Raw genomic sequence first — 26,843 nt, 5'->3', positions numbered from 1 at the left:
CAGTCAACAATATTGTAATAACTCTGTATGGTGACAGATGGTAACTAGACTTACTGTGCTGATCATTTTGTAACACATAAAAATATCAAATCATTATGCTGTACACCTGAAACCAACATATCATATATTAATTCTAGTTCAATTTAAAAATAATAAAATTAGGGGCTTCCCTGATGGCGCAGTGGTTAAGAATCCGCCTGTCAATGCAAGGGTCACAGGTTCAAGCCCTGGTCCGGGAAGATCCCACATGCCGCGGAGCAACTAAGCCCGTGTGCCACAACTACTGAGCCTGCGCTCTAGAACCCGCGATCCACAACTACTGAGCCCACGTGCCACAACTACTGAAGCCCACATGCCTAGAGCCTGTGCTCCACAACAAAGAAGCCACCACGATGAGAAGCCCACACACCGCAACGAAGAGTAGCCCCCGCTCACCGCAACTAGAGAAAGCCCACGCGCAGCAACGAAGACCCAACGCAGCCAAAAATAAAATAAATAAAATAAATAAATTTATAAATAAAAATAAAATTAAATTGAGGAATTAAAAAAATAAAATCAATAAAATTCTTTTAAAAATAAATCTTGAGTTTAAAATATAAGAACTTCAAAGCTAAATCAGATTCTTTAGAAATTAATGGCAATAAGAGCACAATATTTCATAATATATGGAATGTAGTCAAAGGGTAATCCAAAGATATCACATGGCCTTAAATGTATTTCAAATGTGATTGAATGTAAACTAATTAAAAACTCAATTTAAAAAGTCAAGAAAATTATAATACAAAAATATCCAACAAAAATATTAAAACAGTAGACAAAAGGCATAAAGATAAATGAAATTAATAAACTGGAAAAGAAAAGAGTAGACTTTGATCAATAAAACTTAAAGGTGATTCTTGGAAAATGCCATCAAGTAAGCATAGCTCAGAAAAATATGACTGAGGGAAAAGAAAAAACAAAAGCCTTGCCAAGGCTGAGAAGGAAGCTGGACAACCAAGAAACTGTGAGACTGAGGTTCTGGAGGACCAGATTGTGGCTGCGATGTTAGTTTTAAGAGGATGGAGAAATTCCTAACTGCAGGCTGAGATATTTGCTTCTGATGACATTAGATAATTCACAGTGAGAAAAAGACAAATAAGGTACCCCAGGTTTTGGCTCAAAATAAGAGAGAAAATAAGAGATATTTTATGACTGTGGTAAATGATTCTCTTACTGCCTATATTCACTAAGCTGAGATCCACTTTGAGAAGTACATTTTGCAGGCTGACAAATTAAAATGCCTGTTGAGTTCACAACCTCTCCAGATTTCTTACATGAAAATTATAGCACTGATGAAAGAGGGTGGATTCATGACCCATAGGATGTAGATACTATCAAGGAACAAGAAATGGAGAACTCCGACTCTCCACAGCCCTAAATAATTCCCACTCCATGTGCCTTGCTGCTTCCTGGGCATCTTGGAAGTAATACAGCAATCTCCACTATGTCACACCCTTCACTGTTATTCTATCAATGTCTGAAAAATTAGTACCCAAGAAGGAGATATGCAGAATCAGATTAGGGAAGAAAGTAGTCCCAACTAGAAGGGATTGCAAAAATGTGCTAATCTGTCATAGGCACATTCACCTGAGATAATGCATTCAAAGTATGAGAACAGGCAGACAGATACGGCTCTGAAAATCATCTGGGTTGTTTAATAGAAACCTGGATCTAATCTTGGCCCAGGCAACACTCACGTCTGGAAATCCTGGGCTCAATATAGCAGATGACATTCAAAGACTGCAGAAGATAGTTAAATTATATCCATTAAATTATATCCATATGATTCTTGCTCATTTCTTTGACCCTTTCAGTTTGTGTATGTATAAACTTCTGTTACCTACGTGTTACCATATGTAACATGTGTATGTTACATAAATATATATGTATACCTGTATACATATACATGTGTATATAAACTTCTCTTATTTCCTTTAGGAATCAGTTAGCAAGGAAAGACCTGAATACTTAAAAAGGAGTTCTCCTGGATGACCGAGATTTTTTTTTTTTTTTTCCCCTGGTGTGCAGCAGCTTGGGAAACAGTTGAAATAAAAATGGGATGGGAATGAAAGAATTCTAGGGGTAGGTGGACCCAGCTGGCAGTACAGGACCACTTGAAGTAAACTGGGCATAGTTTGTGCAGTAATCAAGGCTCATGAAAGTCCTTATATATAGAATTGACTTTCTCTGAAGTTTTCAGAAATAAATCAATAATAAAACCTCATTTGATTTGTATAATCTAAAAAAAACAAAACAAAACAAAGAACTCTAGGACAAGAGCAGAATGACTCTAACCAGTATATCAGAGTGTTATGAGCTTATGGAGAGCCTCCCACTCAATTCCTAGACCACAGTTCTGAGGCTCTGGTATAAAGGAAAGTCTCCTGCAATGATACTATGACCCATGGACAAAAAAGCTTTTATGGTAGGAATACCAAGCAAAAGCCAATGGATCCTACCCTGTCTTCTGTAATAATCAAAGGCAAAGCTGCTTTCTGGGTCAAATTGAAGAGTAGTACCACCATTAAAGATTTCAAAGATGCAAATATCTTGATTCCTATTAATTTCTACTCAAATTCCTGGTAGAACTAATACTAAGTCTGATGGGTTTTAAAGAAGGCTAGTGGAACTTACAAAAATTAACTTCAAATGGATTAAAGACTTAAAGATCTGAAATCATAAAACTCCTAGAAGAAAACGTAGGGGGATAGTTCCTTGATATTGGTATTGGCAATGATGTTTTTGGATATGACAACAAAAGTACAAGCAACAGAAGCAAAAACAAAATGACAGAATTTTACTCTGGTAAAATTTACTTTTTACCAGAGTAAAAAGTTTTTGCACAGTGAAAGAAAGCATCAAAATGAAAAGGCCACCTACAGAATGGGAGAATATATTTGCAAATCATGTATCCAATAAGGAGTTAATATCCAAAATATATAAGAAACTCATATAACTCAACAGCCAAAAATAAATAAATAAAACACACACACAAATTTTAAAATGGGCAAAGGACTTGAATTTTTCCAAAAAAGATACTCATGTCCAACAAGTTTATGAAAAGGGGCTCAACAACACTCATCATCAGGGAAATGCAAGTCAACCATAAGGAGTTATCAGCTCATACCTGTTAGGATGTCTTTTACCAAAAAGACAAGAAATAAGTCTTAGCAAGGGTGTGGAGAAAAGGGAACCCTTGTGTACTGTTGATGGAACTGTAAGTTGGTACTGCCTCTATGGAAAACAGTATGGAGGTTCCTCAAAAAATAAAAAATAGAACTACCATATGATCCAGCAATTCCACTTCTGGGTATATATCCAAAGGAAACAAAATGAGCTCTCAAAGAGATGTCCCATTTTCTTTGCAGCATTATTCACAACAGCTAAGATACAAAAACAACCTAAGTGTCCATCAATAGATAAATGGATAAAGAAGATGTGGTATATACATATAATGGAATATCATTCAGCCATGGGAAAGAAGTAAATCCTGCCATTTACAACAACATGGATGAATTGGAGGACATTATCCTAAGTGAAATAAGCCAGACAGAGAAAGACAATCTGCACAATCTCACTTAAATGTGAAATCTTTAGAAATAAATAAATAAATAAATAAATAAAACTCATAGAATCCAAAAATGATCATTACCAGGGCCTGAAGGGTCAGGCAGGGAAGAGCCACTGATCAAGGGGCACAAATCCTCAGTCATAAGACAAATAAGTCCTGGGAATCTAGTGTACAGCTTGGTGACTATAGTTAATACTGTACTGTATTATTAAAATTTACTAAGAATAGATCTTAAGCATTCTCACCACACACACAAAAAGATACCACATGAGGTGATGGATGTGCTAATTAACCTGACTGTGGTAATCATTTCACATTATACACTCTAAATATGTACAATTTTATTTGTCAATTTATCCAATAAAGCTGGGAGAGAGGGCAAAGAATACTGGTGAAATATTTCAAACTTAAAGAAACAGTCACTCCATTGTGGCTGCTATTTATATACCCAGATACCACAAATTGCCAATGCATCTTTGCAGTTTTAATACATAGAGAACACAGAAGCAACTTGTCATTTGTTCCTGCATGACATATATAACTTTCACCTTTGGAATGCCGTTTGACACCATTTAATCTACAGGGGCCTTAACCATCTCATTATCCCTTAGGACTTCACACCAGCTCACTACATTAGCAATGTCATGCTGATAGGTCCTTGAAATAAGTAGCAAGTACCTTCCATGTTTTAGTAAGGCCTACATGGTGAATCGCACAAAAATAGAGAAAGATCTGTCATTTCAGAGTGGACCATTCAGGAAGAGCCTAGAAGATACTTGTGCCACACATAGTTTTCATGGGAGTTCCCCACTGCAGACAAGATTCTTAAGAGAGTCAAGAGAACATTTTATTGCTGTCAATCAACTTCCTTCTCTGGCCAGCCCAGTCCTTCCTAAGTGGACTAATAAATTATAAGGCCATGATGACCAGGGAAGAGGATATACATGGGCTCAATAGCATGGACTTCGCTCACCAAGTCTAACTTGGTTACTCCAATGCTGAACTCCCAACTCTCAAGTGGAAACTGACGTTATCCTCCATCATAAATGGGGTAGCAATTTATCCTCAAAAAACAGACATATTAGGTATTTGGATTTGTTTCCCTGCTCATCACACAACTGCAAGCACCACCTTTGGTGGATATACTAAATCTCTTATGCACTATTATGGTGTCCTACATAATAATGCCTCTGATTGAGGGACACACTTCACAATGGAAGTGAGGCAATAATCTGATGCCCATGGAAGGAACCAGCCAAATCATTTTCCTATTAGTTTTGACTTATGAAGGGCTTTCACAATGATATATACTTCTTGTGGTTCCTGCAGGAATTTTTTAAATTACCTTTTCATTTTTGTGTAAAATATGACAAATGATTAAAAGTTTAAAAATTATATCACCATATTATTAAATATCACATTTAAGATTCATTTTTATACCATCTTTAATAATTCATAATACAAAAAGACTTTCACATTTAACAAGTGACATGCTATTTGTTTTAAGATACATATGAATATCTAACTGCATTATACATATTAAAAATTGATATTATATCATGTTTGATTTGGAACCCAAATGTAGCTCTCTGTAAATAACACATTGTTGGATATAATTATGACAAATTTTCTCTCTTAATACAGAGGATGTTTAATGTACTACATAAGAGTTTTAATTAGCTGAATGCCACTTAAAGCTTTGGTAAGATCATCTTGAGGTAAATTTGCTGAATTAATGTCATTAACTCATATTTCAACATCAAGCTTCATCTCTTGTACTTTTTAACCGTCCATTATGGGTATTAATTAAATAACAAGCACCTAGAAAGCATATCATTTAAAACTATATAGTGGCCAAAACCATGAAGCAGGGTTTGAGGACATTGATCTGATTGCCATTAACCACAGAGATGCCTGCTCCATATATACTCAAAGGTGCCAAAACTGTGCCATTTCCAAAAGGAAAACTAGACAATGTTAAATATTTTAATAAATACTTAAGCAAATACTATCTCTAACAACACAGACCTTCTTGGATACATCTTTGAATCCTGGGAGTTTGTGAACCACCAGATGGGAAATGCTAGTGTGTGTACTTTATCACTTAAGACTCAGCCATGATACCAGCTCTGAGACACAAGCTGGGCTGCTACATTACAGATGTCATTAAGCTCTGACAAGGGACCAGATGAATATTCTCACAGCTGCACACTGTCACACGTCTGACAATCAAGGCATGGAAGGGGGAGTGGCACGTCTACCTGTTTACACTTACCTTGACTAACTCCAAAAAGGATTTGAGACAGCTTGCAAAAAATAAAATTTTGAGAACATTAGTTCCAAAATAAGTAAATGAGGCAGTTCGGTTTAGGATAAAGGAATAATAAAGGTAAATAATTGAGTATTCTAGAAATGTTAATACCTAAGGGAAGAATGTTTACACTAGAAAACACAGTAAAGGTCAATTCTATCTCAATAGAGGTGAAGGGAAAAAAAAATATTCTCCTGATTTGGTACAGAGACAGCCACTAGGCCACTTCGGAATCATCAAGACACTAAGAGAGGAATCAAAGAAGGAAGTTACCTGGTGTGATTGACTAGCTCCATGGGAAATAGGGTAGCTACTCTGAAACAAGAACTAAACATTTTAGGGAGTTTTGGAGACTGAAGGAGATCCTGTGACCATACTCCCCTCTCTTTGTCCAAACTCTCCTGTTGAAATTAGTGAGCCAAGCTGGGATATAGTAAACACTCAACACCAAACATCACATTCAGATCGAATCACATTCACCTGAAGCTGCCACAACACCATGTGCTGCCAGGAAAATTCCTTGTTTTCTTGATCAAGGAAACAAGGGCACATTAACATTGGGCATATTAAAAGACAACCCAAATCCTTAGAGACAAGAACACCAATGGCTTAGATACCTCAAGAATAAAGATAAGTCCACTACAAGGAAAAAAATCACAATAAAATGAGGTCCTAAGACAAACAGAACACAGAATTGGGAGTGAGAAATCCAAATTCAAGAAAGTCTTGTGACCAATAACAAAAATGAGGGTTGTGGCTTCCTTCATTTTTCATTGCTTACTATTTGAACGTAATTATCATCCCTTTTCCTTATCTTTATAAAGAGGAATTATTTTTTCCTTCTTTTTCCTCCTATTTCCATTGACCATTGTGTATAGAATGTGGTGGTGTTTACAGCATTTACATTGTCATTTTGTACATAGATTGAAGAATTTTGATATGGGAACACAACAAACTGGAGAAATAGTGGCACAACCCAAGGAGCCCAAATTTAGGGAAACAGTGGCAGATGATACTTCCTCGAGATACAGTAAATAGATATGACTTTGGGTTGTCTCCAACAAGTGGGAACAGCAGTGATACCTATACTATCAAATTCACCACCTTATCACAGTTGATGATGTAGGGGCAGACACAGGACCCAAGCTGAGATGGCAAAATTCTCTCCCAGGAATCTGAAGCTTGGAGTGGAGCGCACAGAGACTGAGATTTCTGAGTTGCATTAACAGCAAAGACCCACGGAGCAGTTCCACAGACTTTGCTGCTGTGGAATGCAAGAATGGTCCACTGCCACTGTCCTTTCTCACTTTAATCAACAGTGCCTTCAATTTCTGAGATATTCCAATTTCCTTTCACTAAATTCCTTTGTTGTTAATGTCATTTATGCTTTAGAGGGGCTTAAGTGAGAGCTGTGAATTTTACTTCTTACAAACATAACTAGTACAAAGTCAATAAAATTCTAATCAAATTTTCAACATGATTTTTTATTAGATAAAGCTAATTTTAAAATTCACCTGGCAAACTAAATGCACAAGAACAACTACTGAAATGTGGGAAAGGGAAAAATGATTGGAATAATTGGCCTGTCAGACATCAAAATATATTATAAAGCCACAGTAATTTAAATACATGTTATTGGTATGATAATGACCAATAGATGAAAGAAAGAGTAAGTCCAGAAACAAATGCACTTACAAGTGAATTTAGAAATTTCCCAGTGTTTATGTTTTATGTTTATCTAGGAATGTGTTTCTATCACTTTCATATTTACTGCAAACAAAATTTGGGTTGACAGTTTTTTTCTTTCAGCACTGTATTTCAACCCACTGCCTTCTGTCCTGTTATTTTTTTATGAGAAGTTAGCGTTAATTGTACTTTTGTTCCCCTGCATGTGATGAGCCATTTTTCTCTTACTGCTTTCAAGATTTTCTTGTCTTTGGCTTTCAACAATTTAGCTATGGTGTTCTAGTTGTGGATATTCTTGTGTTTTTTCCTATTGAAGTTTGTTGAGTGTCTTCGATCTGTAGATTAGTATTTTCAAAGTTGGGACATTTTCAGTCATCATTTCCTAAAATAGTTTCTTCCCATTTTTTCAAATTATTTTCCTGTTCTTTTCTCTTTTCTATCCTTCAGACTCCCATCACATGTACATTGGTATGCTTGATATTGTCTCGCCAGTCTCTGAAGTGCTGTTCATTTTTCTTCAATCATTTTCTCTGTTGTTCAGATTAGGTAATTTCTATTTATCTATCTTAGAGTTCATTGATTCTTTTTCTTCATCACAAATCTGCTGTAGAGAACCTGTAGTGAATTTTTCCTTTTGATTATTGTACTTTTCAACTCTAGAATATAAATTTGTTTCTTTTTTAATAATTTCTATCTCTCTCACTGTTTTCATCATACTTTCCTTTAATTCTATAGACATTTTCCTTGAGTTCTTTGATCATATTTATTAAAGCTACTTTGACGTCTTTGTTAAATTCAACTTCTGAGGACACTCAGAGAATCTACTGTCAACTATTTTCCTAACATAAGTACACTTTTGTGTTTCTTTGCCTGCTTCATAATTTTTGTTGAATAATTGACATTTTAGGTAATATATTAAAATGACACTGAATTCTGACTCCCCCCCCACCACAGGTTGCTGTTGTTTTTCTTATTTGTTTACTAACTTGTCTGAATTAAATATGTGTAGTCTATCTACCTAGCAATGTGTGGTAACTTTTATATTTGTTCTTGTATTTTTTGCTTTAATATTTTTTCCTTTTTTTGTTTTTAAGCCTGACTTCCTAAGGGTTACCCCGTGTCTGAATAGCTTACCACTCAGACAGATATTGTTCAGGGGTTGTGTTCAAACACCTTGAGCCACTAGGCTTGCTGATGCATCTACGTGTGGGCTGGGGAGCACATTCAAACACCAGGCTGTGTTCCGGTTTTCACTGGCTTTTACTTTCCACTAGGTTCTCTTACATCTCCTCTGCATAAGCGTGCAGGCTCCACTGGGCAGAGATGTGCAGGTAGTTTGGACCTACTCCAGTCTCCCGTTAAACTGAGATATATGAAGACTTTATCAAACCCTCTCTGGCAGTCTCATGTTCCTGTTTAAATTCCTGGCTAGCCTGCTGGTTGCTCCAAGTAGCAGCACAGCCTCAGGCTAGACAAGACATTGGCCCTCGCTGTCTGCTGACCACTGAGATCACTGCTGCTATCAAATGAGTCTCTTCTGGCAGGGAAGCCAGGCTCCTGGGTTCACAGCCGGGTTCATGGCCTGCCCCACGGCCTGCCAAGAGATCTGAGAGGGCAAAACAGGAAATCCCTGGGCAAGTATGCCACAGACTTATGCTCTTCTTACACAAATTCAGTAGTTTTCATGAATAACAGTTTCTAAGTCTGTTGAATGCTTTTAGTGAATTCAGAGTATTGAAATGGTTATTTTTGACAATTTTGTCCAGCTCTGTAGTTGCTTCTTTAGAGAAAAGATTTCTTAATCTCTTAACCACATCCTGCTGGAGATGGATTTCATCTAAAATTTATTTTTCAACTAAATGTTTTGATTGTAAAACATTTATTAATTACTAATATAGCAGTCGAAATCCTAGTATCAGTAGAAGTGGTTGGAGTGTTTAGGAAATGAAAAACTAGCTAATGTGCTTGACTGATTAATCTGAGTCATTAAATAAATATATGTTTAAACATGTATGTTAAAATATAAGAATAACCATGAGGAACAGAATGCTTAACTTCTAAATTATTAAAAGGTAAATACTAAAATAAAATCTTATCAATCCAATAAAAGGCAGGAGGGTGAAGAGGGAAGTTACACAAAATTCTAAATACCAAACCCAATAACAGTAATCACATGAAATATGATTAGGTAAATCTAATATATTAAAACTTAGAGATTCTCTGATTATGTTAATAAACTAAAACATGCTGTTCACAGAAACAAACTGCAAACAGAATGACATAATAAAGAAAACAACACCAGGACAGGAAAGGAAATGCCAGGTAAATAATAAGACAAAGGAAAACTGGTATAACACTACTGATATCACATAAAATAGAGTTCACGCTTTCAAAAGAAAGAAATGGGGATATTTTATATAATAGAAATAATGTTAATAACTGACATATTTTATAATAACATTAATAATGTTTTATATTCATATTTATTCAGAAATAATATCAGTCATGAAATTTCATGTAACTAGCAAAATAGCTTTGAAATAAAGTAAAAGTAAGAAGCAATCATAGAACCACAACAAGAAAAAACAAATCCACAGTCTATGGATGGACTATGACACAGCTCTCTCTGAAAACAGTAGATGAATTTTTTTAAAAAACGATACAAAAGAATAAGGGGGCAGCTTCAAGGTGGCAGAGGAGTGAGATGTGGAGATCGCCTTCCTCCCCACAAATACATCAGAAATACATCTACATGTGGAACAACTCCTACAGAACACCTACTGAATGGTGGCAGAAGACCTCAGACTTCCCAAAAGGCAAGAAATTCCCCACGTACCTGGGTAGGGTAAAAGAAAAAAAGAAAAAACAGAGATAAAAGAATAGGGACAGGACCTGCACATCTGGGAGGGAGCTGTGAAGGAGGAAGAGTTTCCACACACTAGGAAGCCCCTTCACTGGCGGAGACGGAGGGTGGCGATGGGGAAGCTTTGGAGCCACGGAGGAGAGTGCAGCAACAAGGGTGCAGAGGGCAAAGCGGAGAGATTCCCGCACAGAGGCTCGGTGCCGACCAGCACTCACCAGCCTGAGAGGCTTGTCTGCTACCCAGCGGGACAGGGTAGGGCTGGGAGCTGAGGCTACGGCTTCAGAGGTCAGATTCCAGGGAGAGGACTGCAGTTGGCTGCATGAACAAAGCCTGAAAAGGGCTAGTGCACCACAGCTAACCGGGAGGGAGTCCGGGAAGAAGTCTGGACCTGCCTAAGAAACAAGAGACCATTGTTTCAGGGTGCGCAAGGAGAGGGGATTCAGAGCACTGCCTAAACAAGCTCCAGAGACCCGCGTGAGCCGCGGCTATCAGCGCAGACCCCAGAGACGGGCATGAAATGCTAAGGCTGCTGCTGCCGCCACCAAGAAGCCTGTGTGCAAGCACAGGTCACTGTCCACACCTCCCCTCCCGGGAGCCTGTGCAGCCCACCACGGCCAGGCTCCCGTGATCCAGGGACAACTTTCCCAGGAGAACACACAGAGCCCCTCAGGCCGTTGCAACGTCATGCTGGCCTCTGCCGCCGCAGGCTCACCCCGCATTCTGTACCCTCCCTCCCCCCCGGCCTGAGTGAGCCAGAGCCCCCGAATCAGCTACTACTTTAACCCTGTCCTGTCTGAGCGAAGAACAGACACCCTTAGGCAACCTACAACCAGAGATGGGGCCAAACCCAAAGCTGAACCCCAGGAGCTGTGCGAACAAAGAAAAGAAAGGGAAATCTCTCCCAGCAGCCTCAGGAGCAGCGGATTAAATCTCCACAATCAACTTGATGTACCCTGCATCTGTGGAATACCTGAACAGACAACGAATTATCCCAAAATTGAGGCGGTGAACTTTGGGGCCAAAGATATAAATATTTTTTTCCTTTTTCTCTTTTTGTGAGTGTGTATGTGTATGCTTCTTTGTGTGATTTTGTCTGTATAGCTTTGCTTTTGCCATTTGTCCTAGGGTTCTGTCTGTCCGCTTTGTTTTTAGTATAGCTTTTAGCACTTGTTATCATTGGTAGATTTGTTTTTTGGTTTGGTTGCTCTCCTTTTTTTTTCTTTCTTACTTTTTAATTTTTTTATTTTTAATAATTATTTTTTATTTTTTATTTTAATAACTTTATATTATTATTTTCTTTCTTTCTTTCTCTTTTTCTCCCTTTTCTTCTGAGCTCTGTGGCTGACTGGGCCCTGGTTCTCTGGCCAGGTATCAGGCCTGTGCCTCTCAGGTGGGAGAGCCGAGTTCAGGACATTGGTCCACCAGAGATCTCCTGGCTCCACATAATATCAAACAGCCAAACCTCTCCCAGAGATCTCCATATCAATGTTAACACCCAGCTCCACTCAACAACCAGCAAGCTACAGTGCTGGACACACTATGCCAAACAACTAGCAAAACAGGAACACAACCACACACATTAGCAAAGAGGCTGCCTAAAATCATAATAAGGTTACAGACACCCCAAACACACCACAGACACGGTCCTGCCCACCAGAAAGACAAGATCCAGCCTCATCCTCCAGAACACAGGCACCAGTCCCCTCCACCAGGAAGCCTACACAACCCAGTGAACCAATATTAGCCACTGGGGGCAGACACCAAAAACAACGGGAACGATGAATCTGCAGCCTGTGAAAAGGAGACCATAAACACAGTAAGTTAAGCAAAATGAGAAGACAGAGAAACACACAGCAGATGAAGGACCAAGGTAAAAACCCACCAGACCAAACAAATGAAGAGGAAGTAGGCAGTCTACCTGAAAATGAATTCAGAGTAATGATAGTAAAGATGATCCAAAATCTTGGAAATAAAATGGAGAAAATACACCAAAAGTTTAACAAGGACCTACAAGAACTAAAGAGCAAACAATGATGAACAACACAGTAAATGAAAATTAAAATTCTCTACAAAGAATCAATAGCAGAATAACTGAGGCAGAAGAACAGATAAGTGACCTGGAAGATAAAATAGTGGAAATAACTACTGCAGAGCAGAATAAAGAAAAAAGAATGAAAAGAATTGAGGACAGTCTCAAAGACCACTGGGACAACATTAAATGCACGAACATTCAAAATATAGGGGTCCCAGAAGAAGAAGAGAAAAAGAAAGGGACTGAGAAAATATTTGAAAAGATTATAGTTGAAAATTTCCCTAATATGGGAAAGGAAATAGTTAATCAAGTCCAGGAAGCACAGAGAGTCCCATACAGGATAATCCAAGGAGAAACATGCCAAAACACATATTAATCAAACTAGCAACAACTTAATACAAAGAAAAAATATTAAAAGCAGCAAGGGAAAAACAACAAATAACATACAAGGGAATCCCCATAAGGTTAACAGCTGATCTTTCAGCAGCAACTCTGCAAGCCAGAAGGGAGTGGCAGGACATATTTAAAGTGATGAAAGGGAAAAACCTACAACCAAGATTACTCTACCCAGCAAGGATCTCATTCAGATTTGATGGAGAAATTATAACCTTTACAGACAAGCAAAAGCTAAGAGAATTCAGGACCACCAAGCCAGCTTTACAACAAATGCTAAAGGAACTTGTCTAGGCAGGAAACACAAGAGAAGGAAAATACCTACAATAACAAACCCAAAATAATTAAGAAAATGGTAATAAGAACATACATATCGATAACTACCTTAAATGTAAATGGATTAAATGCTCCAACCAAAAGACATAGACTGGCTGAATGGATACAAAAAAGAAGACCCGTATATATGTTGTCTACAAGAGACCCACTTCAGACATAGGGACACATACAGACTGAAAGTGAGAGGATGGAAAAAGATATTCTATGCAAATGGAAATCAAAAGAAAGCTGGAGTAGCAATTCTCATATCAGACAATATAGACTTTAAAATAAAGACTATTACAAGAGACAGAGAAGGACACTACATAATGATTGAGGGAGCAAGCCAATAAGAAATAACAATTGTAAATATTTATGCACACAACATAGGAGCACCTCTATACATAAGGTAAATGTTAACAGCTATAAAAGGGGAAATCGACATTAACACAATCATAGTAGGGGACTTTAACACCCCACGTTCACCAATGGACAGATAATCCAAAATGAAAATGAATAAGGAAGCACAAGCTTTAAATGATACATTAAACAAGATGGACTTAATTGATATTTATAGGACATTCCATCCAAAAACAACACAATACACTTTCTTCTCAAGTGCTCATGGAACATTCTCCAGGATAGATCATATCGTGGGTCACAAATCAAGCCTTGGTAAATTTAAGAAAATTGAAATCATATCAAGTACCTTTTCCAACCACAACGCTATGAGACTAGCCATCAATTACAGGAAAAAAATCTGTTAAAAATACAAATATATGGAGGTTAAACAATACACTACTTAATAACCAAGAGATCACTGAAGAAATCAAAGAGCAAATCAAAAAATACCTAGAAACAAATGACAATGAAAACACGATGACCCAAAACCTATGGGATGCAGCAAAAGCAGCAATACAATCCTACCTCAAGAAACAAGAAACATCTCAAATAAACAACTTAACCTTACATCTAAAGCAATTAGAGAATGATGAACAAAAAAACCCCAAAGTTATCAGAAGAAGTCATAAAAATCAGATCAGAAATAAACGAAAAAGAAATGAAGGAAACAAGAGCAAAGATCAATAAAACTAAAAGCTGGTTCTGAGAAGATAAACAAAATTGATAAACCATTAGCCAGACTCATCAAGAAAAAAAGGGAGAAGACTCAAATCAATAGAATTAGAAATGAAAAAGGAGAAGCAACAACTAACACTGCAGAAATACAAAGGATCATGAGACATTACTACAAGCAACTATATGCCAATAAAATGGACAACCTGGAAGAAATGGACAAATTCTTAGAAAAGTACAAACTTCCAAGACTGAACCAGGAAGAAATAGAAAATCTAAACAGACCAATCATAGGCACCGAAATTGAGACTGTGATTAAAAATCTTCCAACAAACAAAAGCCCAGGACCAAATGGCTTCAAGGAAATTCTATCGAACATTTACAGAAGAGCTAACACCTATCCTTCTCAAACTCTTCCAAATTATGGCAGAGGGAGGAACACTCCTAAACTCATTCTACGAGGCCACCAACACCCTGATACCAAAACCAGACAAAGATGTCACAAAGAAAGAAAATTACAGGCCAATGGCACTGATGAACATAGATGCAAAAATCCTCAACAAAATCCTAGCAAACAGAATCCAACAGCACATTAAGAGAATCATACAACATGATCAAGTGGGGTTTATCCCAGGAATGCAAGGGTTCTTTAATATACGCAAATCAAACAATGTGATACACCATATTAACAAATTGAAGGATAAAAACCATATGATCATCTCAATAGATGCAGAAAAAGCTTTTGACAAATTTCAACACCATTTACAATAAAAGCCCTCCATAAAGTACGCATAGAGGGAACTTACCTCAACATAATAAAGGCCATATATGACAAACCCACAGCCAACATCATTCTCAACGGTGAAAAACTGAAACCATTTCCACTAAGATCAGGAAAAAGACAAGGTTGCCCACTCTCACCACGATTATTCAACATAGTTATGGAAATTTTAGCCACAGCAATCAGAGAAGAAAAAGAAATAAAAGGAATCCAAATCAGAAAAGAAGTAAAGCTGTCACTGTTTGCAGATGATACTGTACATAGAGAATCCTAAATACGCTACCAGAAAACTTCTAGAGCTAATCAATGAATTTGTTAAAGTAGCAGGATGCAAAATTAATGCACAGAAATCTCTTGCATGCCTATACACTAATCATGAAAAATTTGAAAGAGAAATTAAGGAAACACTCCCATTTACCATCGCAAAAAAAAGAATAAAATACCTAGGAATAAACCTACTTAAGGAGACAAAGACCTGTATGCAGAAAATGATAAGACACTGATGAAAGAAATTAAATATGATACAAACAGATGGAGAGATATACCATGTTCTTGGGTTGGAAGAATCAACATTGTGAAAATGACTCTACTACCCAAAGCAATCTACAGATTCAATGCAATCCCTATCAAACTACCAATGGCATTTTTCACAGAACTAGAACAAAACATTTCACAATTTGTATGGAAACACAAAAGACCCCGAATAGCCAAAGCAATCTTGAGAAAGAAAAACAGAGCTGGAGATATCAGGCTCCTGGACTTCAGACTATACTACAAAGCTACAGTAATCAAGACAGTATGGTACTGGCACAAAAACAGAAATATAGATCAATGGAACAGGATAGAAAGCCCAGAGATAAACCCATGCACATATGGTCACCTTATTTTTGATAAAGGAGGCAAGAATATACAGTGGAGAAAAGACAGCCTCTTCAATAAGTGGTGCTGGGAAAACTGGACAGCTACATGTAAAAGAATGAAATTAGAACACTCCCTAACACCATACACAAAAAAAAACTCAAAATGGATTAAAGACCTAAATGTAAGGCCAGACACTATAAAGCTCTTAGAGGAAAACATAGGCAGAACACTCTATGACATAAATCACAGCAAGATCCTTTTTGACCCACCTCCTAGAGAAATGGAAGTAAAAACAAAATTAACAAATGGGACCTAATGAAACTTAAAAGCTTTTGCACAGCAAAGGAAAACATAAACAAGACAAAAAGACAACCCTCAGAATGGGAGAAAATATTTGCAAATGAAGCAACTGACAAGGGATTAATCTCCAAACTTTACAAGCAGCTCATGCAGCTCAATATCAAAAAAACAAACAACCCAATCCAAAAATGGACAGAAGACCTAAATAGACATTTCTCCAAAGAAGATATACAGATTGCCAACAAACACATGAAAGGATGCTCAGTGTCACTAATCATTAGAGAAAATCAAATCAAAACTACAATGAGGTATCACCTCACATGAGTCAGAATGGCCATCATCAAAAAAGTCTACAAACAATAAATGCTGGAGAGGGTGTGGAGAAAAGGGAACTCTCTTGCACTGTTGGTGGGAATGTAAATTGATACACCCACTATGGAGAACAGTATGGAGGTTCCTTAAAAAACTAAAAATAGAACTACCATACGACCCAGTAATCCCACTACTGGGCATATACCTTGAGAAAACCATAATTCAAAAAGAGTCATGTACCACAATGTTCACTGCAGCTCTATTTACAATAGCCAGGACATGGAAGCAACCTAAGTGTCCAATGACAGATGAATGGATAAAGAAGATGTGGCACATATATACAATGGAATATTACTCAGCCATAAAAAGAAACGAAATTGAGTTATTTGTAATGATGTGGATGGACCTAAAGTCTGTCATACAGAGTGAAGTTAAGTCAGAAAGAGAAAAACAAATACCGTATGCTAACACATATATATGGAATCTAAAAAAAAAAAAAAAAAAATGGTTCTGAAGAACTAGGGGCAGGACAGGAATAAAGACGCAGATGTAGAGAAGGGACTTGAGGACACGGGGAGGGGGAAGGGTAAGTTGGGACAAAGTGAGAGAGTGGCATGGACTTATATATACTACCAAATGTAAAATAGCTAGCTAGTGGGAAGCAGTCTCATAGCACAGGGAGATCAGCTCGGTGCTTTGTGACCACCTAGAGGGGTGGGATAAGGAGGGTGGGAGGGAGATGCAAGAGGGAAGAGTTATGGGTATATATGTATATGTATAGCTGATTCACTTTGTTATAAAGCAGAAACTAACACACCACTGTAAAGCAATTATACTCCAATAAAGATGTTACAAAAAAGAATAAAACATAATATTAATCATATATACACACAGACACATACACGTCCTTGTATATAAGCAAGAATATGTGACTGTTCACAGGAAACAGACATATTCGACCATGCATTGGTCACAAAGCAAATTTTAAGCAATTCCAGAAAGCTGACATCATATGTCAATACTCACTGACTATTACAATTAAATTGAAAAGTAAAAACTAATAAATGACACTCTCTATTTCCTCCCAAAAACTCTTTAAAATGAAAATGGTAGTTTAAACTTAGAATAAATTAGCGTTACACATAGCAACACTTCAGACATGTACAAAAAGCACACACACAAAAATTTTAGTTATGAATGCATTTATTAAAAATATTAAAGTTTAAAATAAACAAACTGTGCTTTTCATTCAAAAAGCAAAGAAAATACCAAAAAAAAAAAAACCCTCGAAGAAAATGGCATAGAATTCAGAATGAAGATAAAAGGAAATATTATTAAAATATAAATAAAATAGATTAGAAATTCAGATATTAAAAGCAAAGGCTGGTTACTGGAAAAGACCAATAAAGTAGATCATGTTTGCTCAGGGATAAAGAAGATATGAATAACAAAAAGAGAAATGTACCACAGTGTTCATTGCAGCACTATTTACGATAACCAGGGCATGGAAGCAACCTATGTGTCCATCGACAGATGAATGGATCAAGATGTGGCACATATATACAATGGAATATTACTCAGCCATAAAAAGGAACAAAATTGAGTTATTTGTAGTGAGGTGGATGGACCTAGAGTCTGTCATACAGAGTGAAGTAAGTCAGAAAGAGAAAAACAAATACCATATGCTAACACATATATATGGAATCTAAAAAAAAGGTTCTGATGAACCTAGGGGCAGGACAGGAATAAAGATGCAGACGTAGAGAATGGACTTCAGGATACGGGGAGAGGGAAGGGTAAGCTGGGACAAAGTGAGAGAATAGCAGTGACATATATACACTACCAAATGTAAAATAGATAGCTAGTGGGAAGCAGCCGCATAGCACAGGGAGATCAGCTCGGTGCTTTGTGACCACCTAGAGGGGTGGGATGAGGGGGTGGGAGGGAGACGCGAGAGGGAGGGGATATGCGAATATATATATACGTATAGCTGATTCACTTTGTTATATAGCAGAAACTAACACACCATTGTAAAGCAATTATACTTCAATAAAGATGTTAAAAAAAAAGAAGATATGAATAAACCATAATAAGAATGAGAAAAGAGACAAAACTACAGAGAGAATACAATTATATAAGTTTATACTGTACCAACAAAATGAAAATCTAAATGAATTGGACAATTTCTAGGAAAATATGAACTTTCAAAACTGGGGAACGAATAGGAATTAAATGTTAAAAGACCAACACTGTAGAAGAAATTGAAAAGTCTATGTACTGGTCACAGATGGTTTATGGATAAGTTCCAGATTATTGCTAAGAAATAGATCCTTCCCAAAATATACCGTCTCAGAACATAGAAAAAGACAGAAGATAAACAACTCATTTTATAATGTTAATATAACAATACAAATTCCAGACGAGAATAAGAAAACTGTACACTGATCTACCATCTCCCACCTCCTCTCCCTCCTCCAGTCAGTAACTCTTACTGCCTGTTCACTTGATGCCAGCCCCTGTATGCCAGCTGTTGTACTATACTAGTGTAGTTTAAGATACTGTACTATAAGATTAAAAATGTTTTATTTTTTGTGTTTTGTTTTTATGTATTTTGCACAATCTTATTAAGAAAATGTCTAAAAGGAAGATATATACCCAGCCCCACATGGCCCAGCAGCAAAGCAAGCAAGCAACATAGCTAAGAGACTGCAGATGTGCCTCTCACTCTTGTGAGTTCTTACAAGAATCTATATTTGGAGGATAAAAATCTGCAGTGACCCTGGGAGAGACTAATGGGCTACTCCTTGTGTTCTCTAGTTTGGCAAATTGGGAGGATGTGAAAGTGGGATCAGCCAGAAAATTTTAAACTATGAAATGAGATCATCTTTGGTTAGTCTACAATGTAGTCCCTTAAGAATTTCAGAAAGGAGCTGACTTCTTGGGAAAGGCCACCTTTGGTTCTGGAGGAAAAAAAAAACTGTTTGAAGGTCCTTTTAACTTTCTGATGTATTTTAAGCCCCCCCATTGAACTTGGAAAAGATGTTGAAATAATCAAATGTAAAATGTTTCAGCTGAGCAGGCTGTGCTCTGTTAAGTGATGTAACTTGCATGTGCCGTTTAACATATCTTTACCAATGCAGATTGTATTCTAATAGGTAAATTTATTTTCCCTGTGTGAGAGTTTCTTACCGATTCTTGGGAGGTCTGTGTGTTATTTTTCAAGTCCTTACCAAAAGAGGAGACTAGAAAAGATATTCACATTTAACGTTTCACCACTGGAGAAGAGTGAGAAAAAAAATTTAGCCAGACTGTTGCCCCAACTGGACTTAATGTCCCTTAAGTGATGTTATTTAAGACAAAATAATCAGGATATTGTCAAAGGGACTGATGTCTGTCTACCACGGGAAGCCTAAGGATAAAACCACACCTCAGAATCGGTGTGTATTTCAGTTTCCCAAAGGAAATGAGCAGTAATACTTATCCTAGTAGACGGGCAAGCTTTCACAGGTAAATCTTGGGGCTTCACCTGAAGAGAGTGGGAAACTATTCCATATCCTTATGCTTCTAGAAGCTGGGTCCTAGATTTAAGAGGTTTAGGTTCAAAGGTACTCTCATTGAGGTGGGGAGGGGAGGGTACCCCTTTAATATGGGCTCAGGGGTATCTGTATAGTAAAAGAACCCAGAGCCAGGCAAAGACTGGTCCAGCAGGGCACCCATATAGAGCAGTTTGTGCCCCCAAACTCCCAAACTATATTCATCTGGGGTTTATTTACTTTCCCTGTACATTCATTAATCTATTTTCTTATTCTCAAAGTTTCAGGTTAAAACTGGGTATTTCCTTGCAGTGAAGGTTTATGGCAATAGCCAAGAGTTTGTTTTTTGTTTTTCTGGGGTTTGGGGTTTGTTTGGGTTTTTGCCTTGAAAATCCTCTAAAAGAATTTAGAAAAGTCTATGTACCTTCTCATACATTGTTAGCTTGGCAATTAAAATTTATCATCACAAGTTTAAATAATTGCAAAGAACATAATTTCTGGCATATTATAAATATTGCCATTTTTGAATCAAACTGTTTCATCATTTGTTAAATACATTCCACAGAATATTGAGATTTCATATACTTCATCCATTTAAAAAAACATTAACAAGGTCTATTTTAACAGTCAAAACTTTACATCATTCCTTTTCCTCCTACAACTTATAGTTCCAATCCACTTCCCCATAGAATTTTATCATAATGTAAATTTTATGCTTGAAAGTATTTTATTGATCACCCTATCATAATTCTCTGCCACAAAAATAAGTAAATTAATGAAAACACATTTTATTTAATTTCCAGTGGCTATAAGGATCTAAATGCTAAAGAGTTTCTTATAATTAGGTTATTATTCTAATTTTGATATGTAGGTGATTTTGATAAGTAATTTCAAATTTAAAACATATGTTTTTGCAGGAAGTGCATTTCTTAATGAGACAGATGTGGCTTTTTAAAATTAGTTCATATATACAGAGATGAACATTTTTCATTACTAGAGACAATTTATCAATTTTATTCAATTTTATGTAAGCATTTGAGAAAACTGTTCATATATATAACTAGGTGCAAACACAAGGAGCTTTATTATAGTCATGCCCCTCATTTTCTTTCATTTTTTACAAGCTACATACAAAACAAAAACAATAACAACAAAAATTAACTTAAATCACCTATCCACTGACAACCCCTTTAAGTCTTCCTTCAGCTTTAAGGGAAGCAAAGAATTGGAACCACCTGAGTTGCAAAAGCCTTTGTTACCAATCACTGCAGCCATTCACTTTCTCAATACCAGCACCAGTATTCTAAAGTGTCCCCTTGGTTGCTCCCTAGAAGCAACCAAGCAACCTGGGGTGTTTACTGTCCACCCCAGGACAATGCACATAGTAAGATCTAGAATGGGTGAGACTGATGCCTTTCCTTAACAAAGTGTGAAAGTGAAAGAGTGGAAGGGGAAGTCGGAAAAGAGAACGTGCAGACCACTGGCATATTCTCAGGCAGATCAATTTTAGGAAAGCAAACATATGGAAATTGAGAATCCAGAATCATTGTTCCTGTTACTCCTTGGAAGGCCAGGAAAATATTTGCCCCAGGTTGAAAACAGGTGGGATAGGTGAAAGGGGTAACACCCTGGTCTTGAGATAAATAAATGTTAATGCAGAATGTTGAGGCACAGATGCCTAGCTGAGATGGCAATGACATTCAAAGGATATTTGTGGAACTATTTATCATTCCAGAGATTCCCAGAAATATTTGGCAATAAAAAATGGATTTCTTGCAGTCAATGTGATGGGATCCCAGAGTGTTTGAGTATGTAATTGAAATAGCATCTGATTTTTAAATAACAGGAAAAAGCTGTTCCCCTTATTCTCTCAATTACCCAAAAGCAACATGGAGAAGAAAAACAAAATGGCAAACTATCGTAGATAAAACCTCAAGATATCCGTTACTCTTAACATATTATATGAATCACAAGATATCTGTAACTCTGAACACAATATAAGTGTGGCTGCCATATGCAATGAAGATAAAATTGGGGTGTAGGAAGATAACAAGGCAAGATGCATGTGGCTGCAAATAAGAAAAATAGGTAAAGAAAGCATCTTGGAATATACTTAAGAAATATGCAAAAGAAGAAAAACATTGAAAGGTATACCATATTCTTAAATAGAAAAACTCAACATGTTAATTTCAGCACTTTCATAATCTATGTTTTTATACAATCCCAATGGAACTACCAATAGGGTTTAAAATTAGGCAAGCTGACCATAATGTTCCTATAGGAGAACACAGAATCAAGAATAATCAAGATTATAAAAAGGGAATGAGGAAGAAATGCTCTAGGGATATTTAACCATATTATAAAATCTAGAGTAATTAAAACAGTGTGGTGCAAGTAGATGAATAGACATATCAGTGAAACAGATTAGAAAGTCCAGAAACAAACCAAAAAAAATTTTTTTAAACCATACAGGAATTATAATAAAGGCTAATTTTCAAATTGGTGGAGAAAATATGGATTATTCAATGAATGGTGTTGGGACATCTGGGCAGTAAAGCAGAAAAGAAGAAACATTTGGCTTAATACTTTATATTATATAATAGGAAAAATTCCAAATTGAGCAAATATTTAAATTTTAAAACCAAAACCATAAAAGCACTAGGAAAAAAATGGAAGAACATTTTTATCATCTCAAAGTTGGAAAGGTCTTTCTACAGATGAAGAAAACCCCTGAAGTCACACACAAAAAATTGATAAACTCAACTCTGTAAAAATAATACATACGTGGAAAAGTCACTATTATACCAAAAGATAAATGACAAACCTGGAGAAGTATTTCCAACTCACATTATATTCAAAAGCCTAATTTCTTTCTTGTATAAGAAACAAAAACGACAACCAAAGAAAACAAGCATGAACAAAGGATATCAAAAGACAATTCACAGAAAGGAAAAAAATCAAACAATTCTAAAAATTAAGAGGTATTCGACCTCAGTCTCAGTAAGGAAAACGCTAATCAAAACTACAAGCTCTGAGTTTTCACCTGTCACGTTGGCAATGGGCAAAAAGTTTGAGAACTCACCGGAGTGCTCTGGTGGTCTTTGAGCAGCTGTAATCTGACTCCAGTCCCATCCTTCCAAACTCTGGGATGCTGGAGCTGGGGCTGCTCACTGCGTCGCCGCTTTGCCATCTGCCGCCCGCGTAGGTTCTACCAATAGGAGGTACTGGGGGGGAGGAAGGAGGCTGAAAAAGGAAGAAAGGATGCGCTTCGCCCTCTCAACTTCCTGCTCTGGCCCACATTACCCCAGCAACCTTTTTCACCTGCGGAGTCAGTGCTTAACCATTGCAGCAGCTGAGTCCGGTTTGCAGTGTTTCCATTACTTGAAGAGTCAGCCTGACCTTTCCCCTTTCGGTGAACCATCATTAACCAATTAGTGCTCCCTCCTAGAAGTCTGGTCCGGGTCCACAGGGTCCCTCCTCCAAGCTCACAGCACCAAAGGAATAAAATCCTCCTCCAAAGAGGTATGCATTTCAATACTGTAAGTTTCCCTCCTCTAAGCTTCTAAGTTTTATTTCAGCCTCTTCATTTGCTCCTCCAGCCTTAGAGATGGCGACTGCTTTTTGCAATTGCTACCTCCCTGGTACCTCAGTATTTTCTTCTTAACAATTTTGTACGGAGGTAACAGTTCGTCACATGAAACTCTGTTTCAGTAATTGGTATGGCATATGATTGGATCTTAACTGGTACAGTAGCCAAAGTTGTGGAGACATAGGCAGTCTCATACGTTATTGGCGTTAACTGATGCATACACACATACACACACACATACACACAGAAAGCTGGCAATTTACCATTAATTTCACGTCTAGGAATTTATCACAAATTTACTCATTTGTGTGTGAAATACTGTGTATAAAAGGAAGTTTATTGTAGCTTTGTTCATAAAAGCAAAAGATTGGAGGGGAAGTTAAAAGTTGATCAATAAGGGTGCTTCCCTGGTGGCTCAGTGGTTGAGAGTCTGCGTGCAAATGTGAGGGACACGGGTTCGAGCCCTGGTCTGGGAGGATCCCACCTGCCGCGGAGCAGCTACGCCCGTGGGCCACAATTGCTGAGCCTGCGCGTCTGGAGCCTGTGCTCCACAACAAGAGAGGCCGCGATAGTGAGGGGCCCACACACCGCGATGAAGAGTGGGCCCCGCTTGCCGCAATTAGAGAAAGCCCTCGCACAGAAACGAAGACCCAACACAGCCATAAATAAATAAATAAATAAATAAATTTTTTTTTAAAAAGTTGATCAATAAGGGAATGTTAAATAAATTACAATGTATTCATTAGTGAAACACTGCAGAAAATTTTTTAAAAATTTTTTTACTTTACATATTGCCAGTTTATTTCTTTGTTCCAGTTTGACAGTATCAATATAATTGATTCTGAAACCGATATGATAGGTACTCAACAGTGATTTTTCTTTCAATTGTTCTGGTTAGCACAGAGGAGGTTCTTTGTTGATGCCTTCCTAACAACAGCTTATGTTTTTTATACCATTTAGATACAGTGATAAAGATTTAAAGTAAATGTTGGCAGCCAAAGACACATTTTTTTCCCTTCCTTCTGTCACTCACCTGCACAACTCAGGATACCTAACTGATCAAGGCTGTGTGATAAAAAGGTAACAAAGCACAAAGGAACCTATCTTTCTTGCCAAGGTGAGATGAAAGTATTCTAGGGAGATTTCCAGTTAATAACCTCTTGTTTTGGACATAATCAGTACTTTCTCTTTAAAAATGTGTTTTCAGTAGCTCACTGGAAATAATGAGTTCATATTTCAGGCAAGAAATATATTGTCAAATGTTAGCCTTGATATCGCTTGCAGGCCCTTGATATGAATCCCAGGCCAGGCTAGCTGGAATCTGGATGGTTTCTAGCACAAGTGAGGATTAAAAATAAATTTTAAAAAGCTCTTTGCTGTACCAATATGGAATGATCTCCAAGATAATGGTAAGTGCAAAAAGAAAAGTGTGAAATAGTCTGTTTTTATGCTTCTGCTTGCATTTTTTAAGTTAAAAAATATACATGTTTGTGTAGAACACTTCTGGAAGGACACACAAGAAACTGGATACCTAAGGAAGAGGGATGAGGGAGACGCTTAAATTTGCTATATACCCTTTTGCACGTCTTAAATTTTGTAATATGTACATGTATTACCTATACTAAAGAAAAAGGTAATGCAAAAAATCATTAAACTATCAAACGGGGTGGGGGGAAGAAATACAGAGGATTTTATGGTTCAAAATTGCAAACTGTGCAAAAAATGTTTACTCTCTCCCAATGCCACATTAAAAAGATGTTAAAAGAACAAAAATGACATAAATTCACAACAACGAAGAGAACAGGAGGGAAGCTATTAGCAAGTGAAATATTTCTAAACATTTCTGGAAAAGGAAAAAGCAAATGAAAGGTTCTGAATCTGGGCAAAGGAAACCTGGAATATATGAGGAAGTAGAAGGGAGCTACGGAGCATAGGAGAGTCTACCCAGGAGAGTCTAGAAAGACGCCAGCCTGACTTCAAGACTCTGAGAACCACAGGGAGTGGGAACTAAAGCCTGAAAACTGTTAACAGCATCACCCCCAACTATCCCTTCCATATGGTTTGACCAGAATAGTTGGCAGAAGTATTTGGCCAAAAATCAATACATAAATAATGGGCACTTTTCTAAAAGAAACTGACCAAAATAGTACAAAGGGAGCTAGTCATGGCCCTGGGGTTCCAAAGGTCTGGAAGCCCTTTAGGATCCTACTTAAGGACCCCCATGCTAATGACTGGCTCCCCACTCACTCACCCGAAAAAAGAAAGTCCACCAGTGAACACACACACACACACACACACGACTTTTTCTATAGTCTTAATTTTAACTATGATGCATAAAAAGTATTATTATGTACTTGGGAAAGAATGCAGCATGAAAATAAAGATTGAGATAACGAAGGAGAAAAGTAACACTGGAGGCAGCACAGATTATTTAGGGAGCAGAAGAGAATTTAAAAAGGAAACTCAAATATTCTCAGATATTATAATCTCATAGAATGAGAAGGGGGCATTGGTTCCCAACCCCTGGAGTTCCCCAGGTGAAATCCAAATCTAACCCCTGAATGCAGAGGGCAAGGAGAGACTGAAGAAAGAGGCAGACCACTCCAGGTTGGTAGGTGGCAGATTTAATAAGCAAGAGAACTTACATAGAAGCTTGTCTTGGGTGTCCACAAGATGGGTAGATCTCCACACCTGCCCACCAGAATCTTGAAAGTTTATATAGAGGCCTTAACAGGGTTCATTTGCATATGTAGTCCCAATGCTCTCAGCAACACATTGCTCTCTCCAGGCGGCATCCTTGAAAATGACTCCTAGTATGGGAACGGAGGGCTGAAGGTATTTACATTCCAAGGACAAGGGAGGGGTAAGAAGCCTCCAATTGCCCAGGGCCAGCTACTTGGTCAAATGGTGGTCACATCCTCTAGATGACCTCCTCCAACAGGGGTGTTATGGAAAAGGAGCAATCAGAGAACCAAAAAAAAAAGCACTTAGAAATAAAAATACATAATTGCCAAATTTAAAAATATTAACAAAAAATTTGAATATAAAATAAAGAAACTCTCTCTGAAAATAGAATCTAAACACAAGGAGACAGAAAACAAAGTCATAAAAACATCAACCCAGAAGTTCCAATATCCAGCCAATGTGAATTCTAGAAAGAGAAAATGCAGAGTGGGTAATTAT

The sequence above is a fragment of the Eubalaena glacialis genome, chromosome 3, assembly GCF_028564815.1.
Source record: "Eubalaena glacialis isolate mEubGla1 chromosome 3, mEubGla1.1.hap2.+ XY, whole genome shotgun sequence".
Lineage (NCBI taxonomy): Eukaryota > Metazoa > Chordata > Mammalia > Artiodactyla > Balaenidae > Eubalaena > Eubalaena glacialis.
Note: the sequence above shows the minus strand (reverse complement) of the source record.